The 19,000-nt window shown below is 33.3% G+C and overlaps 1 long non-coding RNA gene across 1 annotated transcript in view; it reads left to right on the top strand.

The window, feature by feature from the left end:
* Positions 1-15,490, top strand: part of LOC132680294 (uncharacterized) — a 53,091-nt gene extending 37,601 nt beyond the window's left edge. Inside the window, exon 3 of the long non-coding RNA XR_009610616.2 lies at positions 15,411-15,490. This is a non-coding gene — a long non-coding RNA (uncharacterized LOC132680294). The remainder of the gene's footprint in view (positions 1-15,410) is intronic.
* The last annotated feature ends 3,510 nt before the right edge of the window (positions 15,491-19,000 follow it).

The raw sequence follows: 19,000 nt of genomic DNA, 5'->3' as shown, positions 1-19,000 counted from the left end.
ATTGCTGAGCAAGCTTTTAAGATTTCTTTTTTGCAGTGGTGTAAAGTGTGATTTTTTTTAATAAAGTTTTAATCTAATATTAAAATTTATTTTGTGTATGGACCTAGAACAGAACTGACAAGGTTCCTTTTATGTGCAGCAAAAATGTCTACATGTTATACTCAGTTTTTTGTATTGTAGGAAATGCATGAAAAATTCTTAGTGATAGGGGAACGGCCTCTAGGACCTTAGACATCAGTTTTAAAAGATAGATTGTTATACCTATAAATTTGTCTCTCCTGGAACTGACATCCAAGGTCCCAGGATCTTTTTTCCATTCACTGAAGATTTTTTATGCAATTCCTACAGCACACTGTATTCTATTCTTTGCAAGAAATGTTCAACCATTAATATTACAGAGACAGCAAGACACCTTGCCTACTGCCAGAAATAAAAGGGAGAAATTAAAAGTGGGGGCACAATGTACCATACCTATCAACATTTTAAAGAAAAACAAAGGTTTCATTACCAAGACAGTTACTAGTTATGTTAATTACACTCAAGTACAAGAACATGCTGTGTATATTTAGAAAAGATAAAGAATGCAGTGATGTACAATGATATTTTTTGGTAAAATCATTTGAGCTAGTTTTTTTTAAATAATTAAAAAAAATAAACTGATTTTTTTCTCAATGAGTTTGTGATGAGAATCTTTGAAGTTCAAATATAAAAGAAAAAGATACAATCATAGGCCTCCATCCTAATGGAACAGAATTGATTTTTATTTTATGATAATTGTCACATTGAAAATTGGTCAGCCAATTTAACACTGGAAGTCCTATGTCCATAAGAAGAACTTGGCTAAAAGTTTAAGGAAGTTTTTGATTTGGAGGATGCAAGTAGCCTCGAATACCATATTCATTCACAGTAGTAAAATCTGCTTCATTTTTTCATTGCCCATATATCTGTGATTTCGTATAATATCTGGAATGTCTTAAAATTATTTTTCTTATTTAAATATAGTAATAATGGGTTACTGCCAATAGTCACACTATATATTCTTTACTAGATATAGCCTAATTTTTTTATTATTAAAAAAAAACAAATTTCAGAACACCAACAAAGAGACTAACATCATGTGAAAAAAGTACAAACCGTATTTAGATATTACTTTGGTGGCTTTAGCCCTCTGATTATTTCAGTTTTATGCTTGTAAAGAAAATTCTTTTTCTTCTCTATGTGTTCAAGCAAAACAGGAAACCTGACATTTCAGAGTGTAGATTCAAAGAATTTGATCCAGCAAAAATTGTCTCTGATGACTTCCAATCATATTTATTGTTTCATATGAGATGGATTTGATAGGAAAGTCTTCTGTTTTCCAATAGGGTAATTAAATAGTAATAGAGATTTAAGACAGGAAACTATTACCCATTATAATTTCGAGTGTTACAGTGATGAGGAAAAAAAAACCCTTAGATACAGAGAACAGCTTGGTGGTTGCCAGAGGCAGGGACTGGTGGGTGGGCAAAGTGGTTGTGAAGGTGGTCAAAATGTACAACATTGCAGCTACAAAATAAATAAGTCATGGGGATGTAATGTGCAGTATGGTGACTATAGTTAATAATACTATAACATGTACTTAGAAGTTTCTAAAAGAGTAAATCTTAAAAGTTCTCATTATAAGAAAGAAGTTTTTATAACTATATATGGTGATGGATCTTAGCTGGATTTATCATGATGATCATATCACAGTATATGCAAATACTGAATCATTATGTTGTACACTTCAAACTAATATGTCAGTTATACCTTATTAAAAATGAATAACAAGAAAATGAAACTCAATTTAAACAAATAGGCAAAAGATGTGCAACATCATTAGTCATATGATTAGTCTATTAGATTGCTAAAATAAAGAGTGACAACTTTAAGTGCTGGAGAGGATATGGAGCAACTATAAACCTCACATGTTATTAGTTGAAATGTAAAATATGATTACAAATTTGTTTTTTGGTAGTTTCTTTAAAATATAAAATTGCAGCTACCAATTCACTCTGCTCCAGGATTCTCTCCAGGACAACGCACTACCCTTAATTGCCATTTCTCACTAGACTCCTTTGGGCCATGACCGTTTTCTGGATTTACTTTGTTTTTGAAGACTTGAGAGATTTGAAGCGTAAGGTGTTTGTAGAATATGAATTGATTGGTATTTGTGGTTTTTCTTATGATTAGACTAGGGCTATGATGTTTTGGGAGGAAGGATACAAAGGTAGAATTCCATTTTTATCACATAATGCCAAAGGTACATACTATAAATAGGACTTATCATGGTTGATGTTAACCTTGATCTGGCTAAGGTAGTGTTTGTCAGATGTCTCCACTATACAGTGGGTCTTCCCCCGCTCTCCCTTGTCATAATGTGTACTTCAGAGAAAATGACTTTTTTCAGCTTACACTGTATTTCTGTTACTGAATTCTAAATTTAATTTATTATGACCTGAGAACATGCTTTCTGTGATTTCCATTCAATTTGTTCAGATGTGCTTTATGCCTTGAAATTTGGTCTATTTTGGTAAATGTTTGTCAAATCTTGAATGTGTAGTCTCTTAGTAAATGGAGTATTCTATAGATATTAATTAGATTATGTTTGTTAGTGCTGATCACACTAACCTTTTCTTTATTGATTTTTTTTTTTTAATGTTCTTATTCTATCAATTACTGGCGGATAGGTATGAAGTCTCCCACTATTAATGGTTTTGTCTATTTTTTCTTCTCAGTTCTCAGTTTTTGTCTCAGATTTTGATGCTCTGTTGTTAGGTGCATAAACATTTGAAATCGTTACCTATTCTGTGAGAACTGACTTCTTTATCATTTTGTAATTCTCCTCTTTATCTCTAGTAGTTTTCCTTGTTTGGATATCTTCTTTGTCTTAAACTAGTGTATTTGTTTTTATTTGGCATCTTTAATGATTTCTTTTGGTGATTTCCTTATTTTTAAGGCTTTTTTTTAGAGCAGTTTTAGGTTTACAACAAAGTTAAGAGGGAGATACAGAGATTTTCTGTATACTTCTTGCCCTCACACATGCATATCCTTCACCATTATCAGCATCACTCACCCGAATGGTGAGTTTTTACCAAAATGAACCTACGTTGACATATCATAATTACCCAAAGTCCATAGTTTATCTTAGGGTTCATTTTTGGTAATCATTCTGTGGATTTGGACAAATGTATAATGACATGTATCATTACAATATCATACAAAGTACTTTCATTGCCCTAAAAGTCCTCTGTGCTATCTTTGTATTTCTGTCTCCAAATTTAGAGGCAGTGGTTTGCCCCGTGTCTTCTCCTTACTTGAGGATCTAAGAAGTGTGTTTATTTTTCAGTCTACTAAGCATTTTACTTACGTTAGTATAAAATGGCAACCTCCAAGCTTATTATGTATGGAATTTGAAACTGGAGGTTTAAAGATTTCCTCTTAATTTAGTTTCCTCCAACTTGAGTTCCATGTCTAGGTGTAATTTTTTGATATTTACCCTGCTTGGTGTTCTGTGAGCTTTCTGGATCAATGGTTTGGTGTCTTGCCTTGATAAAGTTCTTAGTTACTGTTATATCAGTTATTTCTTTTGTTCTGTTCTCTCTTTCTTTACTCCTGGTATTCCAATAAAAGTCCTACTATACTTTTTGGAATTGTGTAACATTTATTGGGTATTGTATTCCTTTTTTCTTAATTTTTAAATAAATTATTTTAATTCATCTGGAGTAAGATTTATTAAAAATATATAAATCTAATTAATATGGTTATGTAATATATTAAACATACTATATATTTTATATATGTGTTTTATACATTTACTATTATATATTACATTGTACATATGTTAAAAGTAATGGTGAAATAAAGACTTTTCTTCTGTGTAACTAACCACTAATCATTATCTGAAAATAACCTCCATATTCACTGTGGCAGGCAGACTTTAAAATGAACCCTAACAATTCTTATGTTTTGGTATTCGTTCCTTATATAGTCTCTTTCTTATGTGAGCCGAGCTGAGGACTTCCTTCTAACCAAAGAAATGTAACAAGGGTAATGGGATGTCACTACCATGATTAGACTCTGTAAGACTATGGCTTACATCATCGCAGACTCTCTCACTTACTGGATTTGACGAAGAAAACTTCATCATGTTGGAGAGGTCCGCAAGCAAGAAACTGAGAATGGCCTCTGACCAACAAGGGACTGAGGCCCACAGTCCCAACAACCTGTGAGGAACTGAAATGTGCCAGCAACCATGTGAACATGGAAGCATTTCTTTCCCCAGTGGAACCTTCAAATGAAGCCTCAGTCCTGCTTGGTTCCTTAAATTCTGACTTGTGCGAGACCCAGAAGCAGAGGACCCAGTTAAGCCATGCCGGAATTCCTGACCCATAGAAACTGAGAGAGAGTAAAGGTGTGTTGTTTGAAACCACCATATTTGTTATAATTTGTTATGTACCAATATATATTTAATAAACCTATCAAACAGAGATTGCTAAATACCAAAATACCTATCTAATGGAATACTAGTGAAAAACAAAGATAAATGCACTTGTGATACATGCAAAATCATGGTTCAGTTGCTGAGACATTATGCTGAGTTAAAGAAGCAGTACATAAATATGCACTAACTCTTGGGACCCTTTTCAAATATGGAGTCTAAAAATCACAAAAGTATATAAAGATAATTCAAAAAAGTCAGAATAAAAGGAAAGGACTGATTAGAAAGATAAATGAGGGAACTCTATAGAAATTTGTCATATCTATTTAGAGGTGTGCATTGCATGGTTGAACACACTGGTCAAAACTCGTTGAGCTTTACACTTTACATATGTGCATCTCACTGTTGGCCAAAAACAAAGTGAACAAATAAAAAAAAAAAAAGACTAAAATTCTATAAAATGTCAGTTATTTGTTGCATAGCAATGGAAAGAACAGGGATAATCCTTGCCTTTAATGAATTTATAGAAGAGAATCATTTAACAATAATTGAAAGCATTATATTTCTATAAAAGAATTAGAGGATGATATGACCATATAAAAACTTGTGTCTACCCTACTTTTTCTAGCTGTAGAATACCTGCATTTTTTCTGCCAGTTATTACTGTATCTTGTTCATATCTTGCTATTTAGTTATAACTACTGATCTGACTATGAATTGTCACCTGCTGGGTTTATTTTTTAGCATGAAGTAAAGTTCGATATTACCTAGCCTAACCTTTCTGTTTTACAGTTTAGAAAAACTTTTATGTCTCTAGACTTGGCTAGGATTCTAGGCTTATATTCATCCTTGGCTGCGATGTAAATAGGGGAATCAGTGATTATTTTCATTAGGTTTCATCATCTGAAAGCATAGTGACAGTCATTTCCTTGGCAATGAGAATGTTTTAATGTAAATTTATCCTTAAAAAGGAGTCACTTATTCACTAAAGAGTTGGTTGTAACAATTGCTGCAGTTACATAGTGAACAGCAAGTCTATTTTACTAGTGTATAGCTGCATTCGTGTCATTTACTAAGGAAAAACAAGACAAAACAACTACAAGAACAACTCATGGTGCTGTAGTTAACACTTTTGTTTGTACTCTGAAGTTGTCTCCATTTGAAACTTTCTGACTAAAAGGCACGTTGGTAATGAACCGATTATTGTATAGATCTCCTAGTTCCATAAATTCCCATTTACTAATTCATTGCCTAATGTGCAGTTATATCAGGTGACGAAGTTTTGGTTTGTAAACTTTGTTTCTTTTTTTCCTTGTTAACATAAAAAAATAGAACCTCTTCCATTTACTAATATATTTCCTTCTCTTAAAGCATTCTTTTTTCCTTCTTCATATTATGGTTACTTGAGATCTTATATTAAGTCCCTCTGCTTCATTCACTGCTTATTGTGCCAGTTTAATTTGATCTTAAAGGGTTTGAGGTAGGCCAGAGGTTAAAACTCTTTAGACTTTTCCTCATTTCCGTTTTACTTACTTTAGAAGTGCCTGTCATCACTTACTCTTTAAAACGTTTTTTTGTTTAATTCATTCATGATCATATGTTCGTATTATTCTTACTAAATCAGTTAAACTACTTCCTTTCTGGACAAAATGGATTCTCCAGTGCAGGAAAGCTATAGTCTCTTAAAAAGTATTAGCAGACACTTTGACACAATATTCTCAAAGGATGTGCCATGCTCTCTTTGATACCATTATATGCATCAATATCTGCATCACAAATTATTTAAGTTCTTTGACGTTTAATTTCTTTTTAATGTTTATTTATTTTTGAAAGAGAGAGTGAGAGCGACAGAGCATGAGTGGGGTAGGGGGAGAGAGACACACACACAGAAATCCAAAACAGGCTCCAGGCTCTGAGCTGTCAGTCAGCACAGAGCCTGATGCAGGGCTTGAACTCATGAGCCATGAGGTCACGACCTGAGCCGAAGTTGGACGCTTAACCGACTGAACCACCCAGGCACCCCTAAGTTCTTTGACTTTTAAATACAGCTCCTTTCATTGTATTATAACTGGTAGTTTGATAATTATGATACTGCAAATTTTTTATTGTTGAATCTAGTGAATATGTATTACCAAGACTTTGTCTTTCCACTCATATGTGGTCAGTTTATTCCCTACCTCCATTCCCATTCTCACTCACTCTGATCAAATGAAATGTATTTGAAGTTCCTCTCTTGTTTCATTTGTTTGGTAAGATCATCACAACGGGGATGAGGCACATTGAGCATTTGGCACAGCGACAATCAACGATTTTTCATCTTTAAGCATTTTACCAACGCTGACTTTGGAAGTGTGTCTTACTAAGGTTATTTATTCATAGATACCTGAATATAAAACATAGTAAGTGACATAGTCTCTGTTGGAAAATTGCTAAAGAGACTACTCACTAGGTTTAAAAAGCTGTAACGGTTAGTTTCACACAGTGGAGAACAGAAAAAATATAGAGACATAAGCATTTTTGAAACATTCATTTTGTAGTGTCTAAAATTGTAGGAACTTTATCAAATTGGGGTGTACCTATTATAATTTAAATGCATACCAACTCATGCTAATCAAGAGGAAAAGAATCCTGAGTAAAATAAAAGGACATATAAATCTGTAATATTTTAGCTTGTTTTGGCTATTGGGAATAGTTCTCCTTAGATCTCTTTGATTTATGCCTGACACTGTTAATTTTGTTCTGGACTATTTTCCCCAGGATGTTTGTATAGCAAACAGCCTCAGATGATAGAGTTAGAATCTCTTTCCGGGGAAGATAGCAAATTTATTTTCTAAAGAAGAAACCAATGGTAATGTTTGCCACTGATGCAGAGTTTGCCATCAACCTCTCCCTTGTAAGATTGGGTTTTCCTAAGCTTCTGGTTCCTCTGCTATGACACACATCACTGTGTGTGCAGAATTATTTAGACCTCTATGTATCAGGTCTTGGACAATAAGGAGAACTGATGTGATCTTGAAGCTCATGTCGCCTGCTGTGCCAGGAGTAATACGTTCCTTTGCCTCTGACGCAGGAATCTTGTAGCTTCTATTAATATCTGTGAAACAGCGGCAGGCTAAATTGTTAGCTTGAGTGTAGGGTAAAATCTCAGACCCTTCACAGTTCCTGACAACTATAAACAGATGTATTCCCAAGATCTCCTCTACTACACCAAAATATATGTCTTCTCATGACTTCTTTTTCTAGAAGTAAAACTAAGTTTTGAATAGAAATATGCTAGATTTTTTTTTTTTTGCTAAAAGAACAAAGAAAAGAAAAGAAAAAAAGAGGAAAGATAGAATAGAAAAAAACTAAAAAATGACTTTTCATTTGTTATTTAATCATTCAAATCCAAAAAGTGTCTCCTTCATACTATGGACTCTTCAAGAAAATAGAGAACAGAGTGGGCATGGTACCACATTTATGGAGTGACTTTCTAGTTATACATTAAAAAAATTACAGGTGAGCATCTGGGTGGCTCAGTCGGTTAAGTGTCCGACTCTTGATTTTGGATCAGGTCATGATCTCGTGATTTGTGAGATCGACCCCCTTTTGGGATCTGTGCTGACAGTGCAGAGTCTGCTTGGGATTTTCTCTCTCTTCTCTCTCTGCCCCTCCCCCTCCCTCTTGCAAAATAAACAAACTTAAAAAAAAAAATTACAGGTGATGATATGTACCATGAAGGAAATGAAGATGATTGGAGAGAATGTGATTAAAAGAGGGCTCCCTTAGTGATTTAAAAAAAAATCTCTTCTTAACTCTTAGAGACTTAATCTGGGAGCATGGTTTATAAAAGAAAGCCCTGGATTCTGGAAATGGAGCTGATATTTATTAAATGTGAGATCTCTTCAAGGACATAAACACTGTCATGTTGACTGATAGCTTCTCTAATTATAGTACTGACATACTGTAAACATATTTTTAAAACTGTAGAGGACACAAAAAATGTTTGATATTATTAGTAATACTTAAACTACCAGAATTCTGTTCACTTTTATTTTTCAACTAAACTTAGGAGTTGATATGACCATCCTTTGTTTTTGCCTTTATGACTTGGGAATTGTTTACAAGTATTAGTAAGCTTTCCTCCATCATATTGTGGTCAAAGTCGAGCTGTCTTTAATAAATAAGCTCGTAATGTGCCTCTGGATCATTGTACTTTATACATACTATCTTAGAGTCATTTTGCAGATATGAGTGTAGGAGTTGGCTTTGAATGAACACTGTCTCGAACAAATTAAGGAAGCCTAATAGCCTTACCTCTTTTAGCTTACGCATTGTTTTCTTTGATGTTTCTATCACCCTTGTAAAAAAAAAAAAAAAAAAAAGCAGAGGGTGGGGGTATATAACTGCATTTCACTAAGCGGAATCTGGGCAATTCAGAAACAGTGTCTGTACTATATGATTTACAACTTTTGAAGTCAGTATTTTTAATTAATAATTCAAAGAATTTCTCCTATGATCACTTTGAATCTCCTCAGATCACAAGACCATGAATGCATAAACCTTATGGTCTCAATGTCGAAATCCAGAGACCTATTTTTTTATAAATTAGATACAATTTGAATTATCAATCTTTGTCATATAGTGGATGATGAGAGAAAAAAGGTATGCTTAATTTTGGATTTAATAAATGATGTGATATTATACATTGATTAAAATTGTGATGTTATAGACATTAAAATTCAGAGTTTTAAATTTAAATTCAATTTAAATTCAGATTTACTTTCATATTTAAATTCAGTTTTAATTTAAATTCAATTTAATTCAATTTACTTTCATATTACAGGTAAAGAGAATATAGTAAGAATAAATCAATAAAGGTTTTTCTCATCAATAATCAAAAAAGGATCTGTCATGATCACAAGAGTAGTGAAGTTAAAGTAAGATCTGTAAGTTGGGCTTTCTCTTTCCTTGTCAAGGGCCCTTCTAACTCTTCCCTATTTCACAAATGTGATACTTGCATGATATACATCAGAGTCATCTCTGGTACTTGTTGAAAATTCAGATTTCTAGGCCCCCAAAGAAACATGCTGACTCTGAATTTGGGCAATGAAGCTTATAAACACGCATTATGATAAGCTTTTTTCAGGACTTAATGTGTGCTTAGAATGTATACAACCAGCGAATTAATTAACACATGAAAACAAAATGACTGGTCTACTGGAGTTATTGAGCACTTCAATTAGTATAAGTGAAAAAAGTACATAAACAATCGTATTTTCTTTAGAATTCTTTGATAAACTTATTTTTATCTTTCAATGAAATTTCATTTTTAATAATTTAAAAATATGTACAAAATTCCCCAAATGTATATACACACACACACACACACACACACACACGTATCCTTAAAGAACTCAGATGATATGATTCTATGTAATAATATATGAAAAATTATAAATGATAAATCATTATATAAAGGGAAGTAATTGAGAATCATTTATTTTAAAAGTATACTCCTGCTTATCAATTATTATATTTTATTTTATTAGCTTAATTTAATCAGTTTCTTAAACTTCTTTTGGAACTCAAAACCATAAGTTTGAGTCTTGGTTCTTTTCTAGTTTCTTTTTATGCTCTTCTCTAGGGTAATGTCCCTCAGCTTGTTCTTTTTAACTGACCTTTAATTTCTATGTAGTGAATTGCAAAAAAAAAAAAAAAAACAAAACCGTACATTTATAGTTGGATAAATTAGTTTCAATGGTAAAAATGCAGCTAAAGTTATTGAGAAGGAAAATATATTAGATAATATTTTAAAACAATATCCTGGCTCACAAGGAACACGCATGGCTCTGTGCAGTTAAATGATTACATTCCTGATAGGTTTAATTGTAAAGTCTGAGAAAAAGGAAAGATATTGTCATGATGTGAAGCTGAACACAGAAAACAAAAGAACAATGCAAGAGTAGTCGACATAGGGAACTGGATAACAACAACAGCTACAAAGACTAGTTTTGAATAGGCAGCTAAGAGAAGAGTTTTCTGCATCTTAGGCTGTTTAATCTAAATTAATTGTAGTCCTTCAAATTGGGGTAATTTCATAATATTCAAATGTTAATTAAGCATATGTATTCGATACTATCCTATGTGATAAGTATATACTAAAGGAAAAAATGATGGATATAAAATCTTTAGAAATCCCTGGCATATAGAAAGCATTTAGTAAATCATGTTAATTAAGATTATACAAATGACAAATGAAAATTAAATATGCACGAAGTAATACAGGGCTCCCTAGAGGTGGTTCATAGCTACACAAGGATTTACAGTGCAAGGTAAGGGGACAGGGACGTTTAAATGAAATGGGGTTCTGATAAATAAGTTATTTCATACATGGATCCATAACAATATGTGCAGAGTAGAATGGGGAGAAAAATAAGAGCAAGAAGATCTAGCACTTCTTAATGGTTCTAATTAAAATTGTCATGCCCTAACATGTGTCTCTGTTTGTGTCTGCACGCATGAGTGTGTCAGGATGGGCAAAGGATGTGAGGCAGCGCAGGGTTCAAAAAGAGGTTGGAATATGGAAGATGGGATAATGCAGGTAACTAGTCAGTCCATGGAGGTGGGATCAGGGCAGAAAGCTAAATCTGAAGGAAAAAATTACACTGACAATTGTGTGTCCTGTGACTCAAGAAACTCCCAGGAGCCCAAGAATCATTTCTGAGATCTTCGTTCCTGATCTCAGTTTTGATCAGCCGATGTTGGAGGATGTCTAGAGGATGTGACCACTGGTTGGCTCATGAGCTGGCCTCACCCATTTGGAGGCTCCTCACCTCTTTCCCTGTCCTTGGAATGTACATTTTACCCACTGTCCCCATACTTGAAACTACTTTAAGGACACAGCTTTGAGAGAGTAAGATGTTATTGAGCCCATATGACTGAACCAAGTTAAGGCTTCTATGTAAACTGTTAAGATTCTGGGGACAGTGCAGAGAACTACTACTCATCTTGTGGCTGCTCAAGACAAGTCTAGTATGTAAGTTCCATTGTGTGTGAAAACTGCCACCAACCAATCTGGTCTGCCTCTTTCTTTCACTCCATGTATGGGGGCCAGTTTCAGGTTTCACCCAGAGAACTCCCTAGTTTGTGACCCAGTGACAGGACATCTTAATCCGAACTCTGGAGATTAGAGGGACTGAATGAGCTTCCACTGTAAGTGATGTTTCAAGGACTGAGGCAGATTTGGATTGGGATGATTCCCTCAGTAGACTCAATGTAAGGCCTAGAAAAACTACAGGAGATCCTAAAATTTTGCCAATTTCTTATTTAAGGATTCAGTTATTATATATTTATTGACACTCTCTGATACTACTCCATGAAGATGGCTTTTCTTTTATTCCATTTGCAGAGGGGATTGGGATGTTGGATAGAAGGGACCATAGGACATGTTATTCCCTGATACATGAGGTTTCCTGGGGGAAAGGGGATGGTTACAGAGGTCTGAATGTTGTCTGTACTACTATTCCTACATGTCATAGATTTGCGATTAATGTGGCTTCACACTTTGTAGAAAAATACACAATTTAATAATTGTGTATTAAACATCTAGCTAATATAAAAAAATGTTTTGAGAAAACATTGGGAGAAAAATATTTTAGAGAAACAAGCAGAATGTGACAGAAGGAAGAATATAGGCTTTTAGTATGATTTGAACCAGGTTCAAACAGATGGAAGAGTAATTTAAGAAGTAAAGTTGCATCATTCCTTTGCTTGTCCAGGCATCCCTCCAACCCTCCTCTCTTCCATAATCTAAGTTAGACTAAGTGCTCATAAAGCACCCTGAAACTCAAAGGTAGCATTTAGGTATCTGCATTCTAGAAAAATCGATCATAGCAGGAAATGTTTCATTTTTTTCTTGTATCCCTTGAATCTCGGTACCCAGACAAGAACCTTGAAACTGCAAAAGAGCTCAGTGGATAATTTGTTTATTGTTAAAATAATCTCATCTCAACTTAGTTTAAAATAGGTAATTTTTATTCTTTTCAGTTTGTCACTTGTTTATTTAATTTGTGCCTCTTCCCTCTTGAGAGGGAAGTAGGAAGGAAATAAGACAAGTTATGGGATATGTGTAGTCACTTTTCTCTGTTAGAGGTTCTGAATCAAATTTGAATCTCACACCCCTTTTCTAGGAATGTTACTTGTCCTATCTTCTACATGAACACAAAATTCTGCTAGTAGTTCTATGATGGTGATGTAATGTTTAAATATAGCTTCCAGGTGAAATACCACCTCATCAGCGTGGTACATTTTCATGTTGAGAAGGTTTCCTCTTTTCCTGGGATTTCTAGAATCCATTCCCAAATGTGTTTGTCAAACACTATTTAACTGGAATATTCTATAGAAGTTTCTCTAGCTTTAAAGTTTTTATTAAAGCTAATAACCTTTTCAAAACTGAATATCAAAGTACATTTCATCTGTGGGAGAGGAATTTTTCACATATTCTTGCACACTCTAAAAATATAAATTTAAGCTTTGGTATAATAATTATGTGTACTATATCACTTTATGTATTACTATTCTGGGATATGTGCACATTTGCCTGAGGGTGTGTATAAGATGGTTAGTGTAAAAACATAAACAAAGTGGGAGGGTGATACCAAAGCATAAATGAAGAAACATTTAATGGAATGTCCTGCACTTGGTATTCTACTTTGAACAATCTATTTAGTGACAATTACAGACTTGAAATCGAGATAGAAAGATATTTCACTGTAGCAAATTCTAGAAGTAATTGTGTGGGCCGCTTAGAACTGCTGCTGGATCCCCTTCTTGATTAACCACTGATGAGAAATTGTTGGTACCTTGTTCTCTCCAGGGGGCCATTTCCTTTGAATTTCATAAGTTCAAAGAAATTCCTATTATTTGATCCACTTTTGAATATGAATAAAGCTCCTTATAAGCTTAGTGAGAGATTCATATTAAGTCAGACCTCTCTATAAGACAAAAACCCCACAAAATTGTCTTACAAGATCTAAACCTTAAAGCCCAGTTTCTTACTGAATTCTTGATACCTTGGTTGATGTGATCATCACAAATATTTTTTAAGTACTTGAAAAGGTGAACAAAATTTAAAATCTTTTATTTATGATTTGTCTTAGATGCTGCTGGGAAAGCTCTAATTATGAAAACTAACAATTTTCTATATTAGGAAACAAAAATATGTTTGGTAAAGTGACATTTGTAATTGAAAAAAAATGCTCATTTGTTGCTGTGTACGGACTATTTTCAATTCCATTTACATGAAATCTATAACTCTTAGAACTTTCAGAACCTGAAACCTACAACTTTTAGAACTTTTAGAACTTTTAGGACATTGGAAAATAGCTAAATAATTATACTAAAGGCCTAGAAGGAACTAGTTAAGTTTGATAATTTTGGAGTTTGAAAGTGATGTGTTATAATTTGTTATCAAGAATGGAAAGGTTGGTGCTTCTTTGCTGATAGTTTTGTTATCACAGTATTATTGAAAGAGCAGTGATAATGCCTAAAACCTAGTGCCCACACACAAATTTTAGGCCTAACTGATTGGCAGTGGGGAATCAATTCTTCACTCTCTGATGGGAATACCAGGTTAAACAAAACCTTTTCTCCCCTGTTTGATACTTAAGAACTAGGAATTTTAAGATCTTTATTGGGCTCAGGACACAGAACTGGTTGAAGATTCTGGTAATGTCTCCACTGTAGAATCTCAATAAAGAAGCTAGAATATTTTACCTTAAAACTTATTTTAAAGGGGTAAATTAAGAGAAAGTGTTAAATGCTAAAAGTTTTGAAGCAGTCTTTCAAAAGTGGCTTTCCTTTTTATTATCGAGCCAAAGATGATTCCTATAACCATCAAATCTAAACATACAGTCCTAAAGGTAGCAAAACAACAGGGATTCTTTAAGCACTATATGTGCATTTTATCACTTACTGATTTGAACCGTAATAACTGTAATAGTTATATGCATACAGTTTCACATAGCCCTTTCACATCATTAGTCAGTGTAATAAAAAGATATTAAGTTCCAGGGAAAAAAAGGATTAGTAAAATAAATTCCCAAATTTCAAAGAGTTAACAGTTTAACCTGAGATATATGCTAAATATACAAATACAGCTTGGTAAATGTCATGATAGTGTTACATGAGTATGGGTGGAGAGAAAACTTAATTATTTCTGGGGAATATTATTTATTTTATGTGATCCTCCTACTAATATGATAAAGGTTCCCTAAAGTTTATTCAAGGCTTTTCTCCCCATATTATCTGCTTTTTCCCTCATGATTTTAAACCTTGACTAGAAACCGATTCCCTCACATCATCACTAAAGCATGGTTAAGTGTCTCCCTTCCTAAAATACACATAAAAGTGACTCAGACTCAAGTTCTTGTTCAACTACTTTGGCACCTCTCTCCTTTCATGACCACCTACTGTTCTTTTTATTGCTAACTACACTGTCTCCCTCCCGTTTTTCACATTACTTATTCACTCATCACACCCCTCACTGTGGTTTCTGCTGCCCAACATTTTAGGAAGCTAATGCCTACACCAAAAACAATTTTTTAAAAAAGGAGCTCTGATATGAGAAGCAGTTTGTCCGAAGTCAAATAAATAGCAGAAGGTAAGCGAGATCTCTGGATTCCAATGTTGCTTCAGAAAATAATTTATGTGTGAAATAAAAAAGGTACATATTATAATGCAGACCTGTTGAAATTAAATAAATTGAAAATCATTTGCTTATTTTCAACACATAGCTCTTTGCTCCTGCTCACTGACATATAAACGTATCCATGTAGAAAACATCATGTACATTTAAATTTTAACAATACTGATAATTTAAAACATGTCAATAAGAATCAAGCCCATAATCATGTATAAAGCTGTCAACGACTTTTTACTATGCTTAAATTCAGGTCTTTGTTGTTTACAGTGACCTAGATGACTATGTTTGTTCACCTTTGCCTTCATCTCTGATCTCAACTCAGGCCACAAGAGGAGAAGAAATACAGGGTGAGTTCCATGTGGAACCAGAACTGACTCCATGTGGCAGCCATTTCTGACCCACTGTGATGGTATAAAAAGTCACTTAGGAAACAAACTCAGATGACAAATGGTAAAAAGATAAATTGACTCTTGGATATTAGGATTTTAAGAAACTCTCTATATGCCACAGCATAATATGCTGTTTTGATAGATTAGTGAGCTTGTAACAGCAATTTTCCCAACTCAGTGCATATGATCCAGGATAGTGATGGCAGCAGTGAGGCTATACCTTATACCCATTCAGGAGAGGTCAATTTCTAACATAGCAAATATCCAACAAATACTTGTTGAAAATGAATTAAAAAGTGAATTAATAAAAATTATTTGGTATCCTTGAAATAAGTACAGTTGATTTGGGTGATCACAAAATTAAGGTTAGCATAAGAAATTTAAATTATATTTAACTGTATTTCACTAGACAAGACCCAGTTTTAGATTTTGTTTGTCCTAGACAGAATTATCATGTGTTCCTTTGGGATTCACCATTAAGTAAAGAATGCTGCTGAGACTACTCTAAAAATTGCAGCAAATTATCACAATTAAAGGGGGTACTTTACAAAATAATCCGTAAAGTTTATAATCTACCCTTCAGAATTAAAAAAATATTTTTAATAGTAGGTCGTTTTTAAAGCAAAGAGTTATTTAAAGTTAAGTATATTCAGCTTGAGTTTCTTTTGTGACCTTTCTTTGAGAGCACATCATTTTAGTTTTGTGTGAGGTTTAAAAAAAAAAAAAAAGGAAATTGGGATTAGAGATATTATCATGTATGCAGAGACACCATCGGTAGTCATCTCACAGGTAGGATTGACAGCTGGAAAGAAGGGTGAATAAATGGCAGTTTTTCATCTGAAACTGTCTACTTCTCTCAAACTATTCATCAAGAACAAGATAAAACATTTTAGGATATTTTTATTTAAGGAGAAATACTTTCTGTGATCTGTGTTCATTACTAAAATGATTGTCAAATATAGTAACAAAAATAGAAGGTACTACTGAATCAATGTATATGAATCTGGTTTGGAAAGGTAAGGAAAGGGGTAGAAAATGATAAACAGGGTATCTAAGAAAGGTGGATTCAAGAGTTAGAGCAACTGGTTTGGGAATAGCAGTGTCAATGAGAATTTTTTTTGTGTTTTTGTTAAGCTTTGAAAATATCTATGCAATATATTAGAATACCCTTAGATTAATCTTATATAGAAAATTATAATTCCTCAATTATTATAGAAGTATATTTTAATTTTTATATGTTTCAGACTTATTTTAAAATCTTATGTAGTTAAAATTATCTGGTTATACTTTGTCATCTTAAGCAGCATTGTGAAATACTGCTATTATTTAAAAATATTCGTTCATTAAGAAGTCATATTTTACTCATTTTGATTCTAGTTGAAACAAAAAGTTATAGTGAGATAATGTAGGCACTAGATATTTACTCCATGGTTCAATTTACAGGGTACTCTTCATGTATATATGCTTTTTTACTCTATAATAACTTTGTGAACTTGAGCTTCATTTTGCAGAAAAGAAAACTGAATGGCATAAGTAATAAGAAAAGGAACTAGATATAGAATTGAGAGCTTCTGGCTTGGTAGATCAAGGATATTCAAATATAGCAAGTTGCAAGGAGTCCTTAATACATGACCTTAATGGTCAGTAAAGCGGAGTTTATAGTTCTGCCATGAATTAACTGTAAACCCTTAAATATTCTAATTAACCTCCTTAGACAGTGGATTCTTCACTTGTAAAATAAGAAGATTGGTTTAAACATTAGTTCTAATTCCTACTGTCTCTAGAATTATTCTGTGTGGCTGGGACCCTACCATCTTCATGTACATCTAGTGGGTGTGAGGGCATCCAATATAGTGACACATTTCCCCACTTACGTTCTGAAACAACTCAACCAGGTAGGTAAGTAAAGAGCAACACGTCATACTTATTATGTGTGAAGTTTTTAAAAGAGAATATGGTTTATATTTGTGGGAAAACAGACCCAAGTGAACACCCTAAGATGGATTATCCACCAATAACTACATTGAATTGGGTCAGCCATTCCCCATTTTCAGAAACAGAATTTGCCTCTTGTATTATTTCTTCCATAGATGATGGATAGTGAAAACAAAGTCTTCTCTTTTCACGTCCCAGTTAATAAGGGGGAAATGGAGTAGGGAGTAAAGCCTTGGATGACTGGAAACTTACTTTCTCATTCTCAGCAATTGGATAAATGCTCTCCACCTTTATTGTGTAAAAATGAATGGTAAGAGAAAAGCCAGAGAGATCCTATGTTAACTTGTGTTCTTCCTCTTGAAATGTCGAGTGAAGTATTTTCTTCTTAATATTTTGCTTAGATTGGACCTTAAGTTTTATATATATATATATATCTCAAACCTAAACAAGTCTATACTTAAATTCATAGAAGAAAGAGTAAAAATCATTGAGTTTTAAAAAAAAATCAGACTAAATGTACTTGTTTATCCTATTTCCTTCTTATGGTTTGGTTTTTTTCTATAACAATTTCAATTAAATGTGATGATAGTCAAGGGCCTTCTTCCTTACTTTGAAATTCATTTTTCTGTTTATCATAATTAGCTAATCTCCACATTCACTAAAAATAGTCAATTTTATTACATGTGTGGTATCTAAATGTTTTCTTGTGTGTTAACCAAATTTTAAAGATTTACTTGATTTACTAAGTTTTAAAAATTGGTTTTTATAGGGGTGCCTGGATGGCTTAGTTAAGCATCCGATTTTGGCTCAGCTCATGATCTCATGGCTTGTTAGTTTGAGCCCCATGTTGGGCTCTGTGCTGACAGTTCAGAGCCTGGAACCTGCTTCAGATTCTGTGTCCCTCTCTCGCTCTATCCCTCCCTCACTCATGCTCTGTCTCTCTCTCTCGATAATAAATATTAAAAAATTTTAAAAATAGGTTCCTATAGATTTTTTTCCTTGTGTATGTTAAATTCTTCAGTTTTGCATACGGATCTTATTACAGGTTTGAAGGAAAAATATAAGTTCTATTTTTTTGATCAATGCTTATTCATTTCTTAAGCTATGGAAGATAATCTTGTATCTTATTCATAGCTTATTATTAATTGGTCTTTTCATAGATCAAAATCTAAGAATTAGGTCATTGCCTTTTTGCTTAGCACGTTAGAGTACAATTCACAATACAAAGCTTGGAACTGAAATAATATCTTTCACATTTGTTATTCTCTGATATTGACTTTTAAAATCTCATAGTCTTCTTGCTTATATGAGACAACAGAAAGTTATTTCCTCCAGAAATTTCTGGTTACTAAAAGAATGAAAATATATATGAGTGGTAGAGCAAATAAGGAAAAGGAGAATTAAGACGACCAAGAAAGTAACTAGGGATTTTAGGAAAATAAATATATTTCTATAGACACATTTTCTGTTTGAGAGTAGAGAATGAAAAATATTTATAAATTACACATAAGTATGTAATATTGCTAGGAATAT

The sequence above is a fragment of the Panthera onca genome, chromosome A1 (genome assembly GCF_046562875.1).
Source record: "Panthera onca isolate mPanOnc1 chromosome A1, mPanOnc1 haplotype 2, whole genome shotgun sequence".
NCBI classification, from domain to species: Eukaryota; Metazoa; Chordata; class Mammalia; order Carnivora; family Felidae; genus Panthera; species Panthera onca.
The sequence above is the reverse complement of the archived record's forward strand: the minus strand, read 5'-3'. Positions and strand labels throughout refer to the sequence as shown.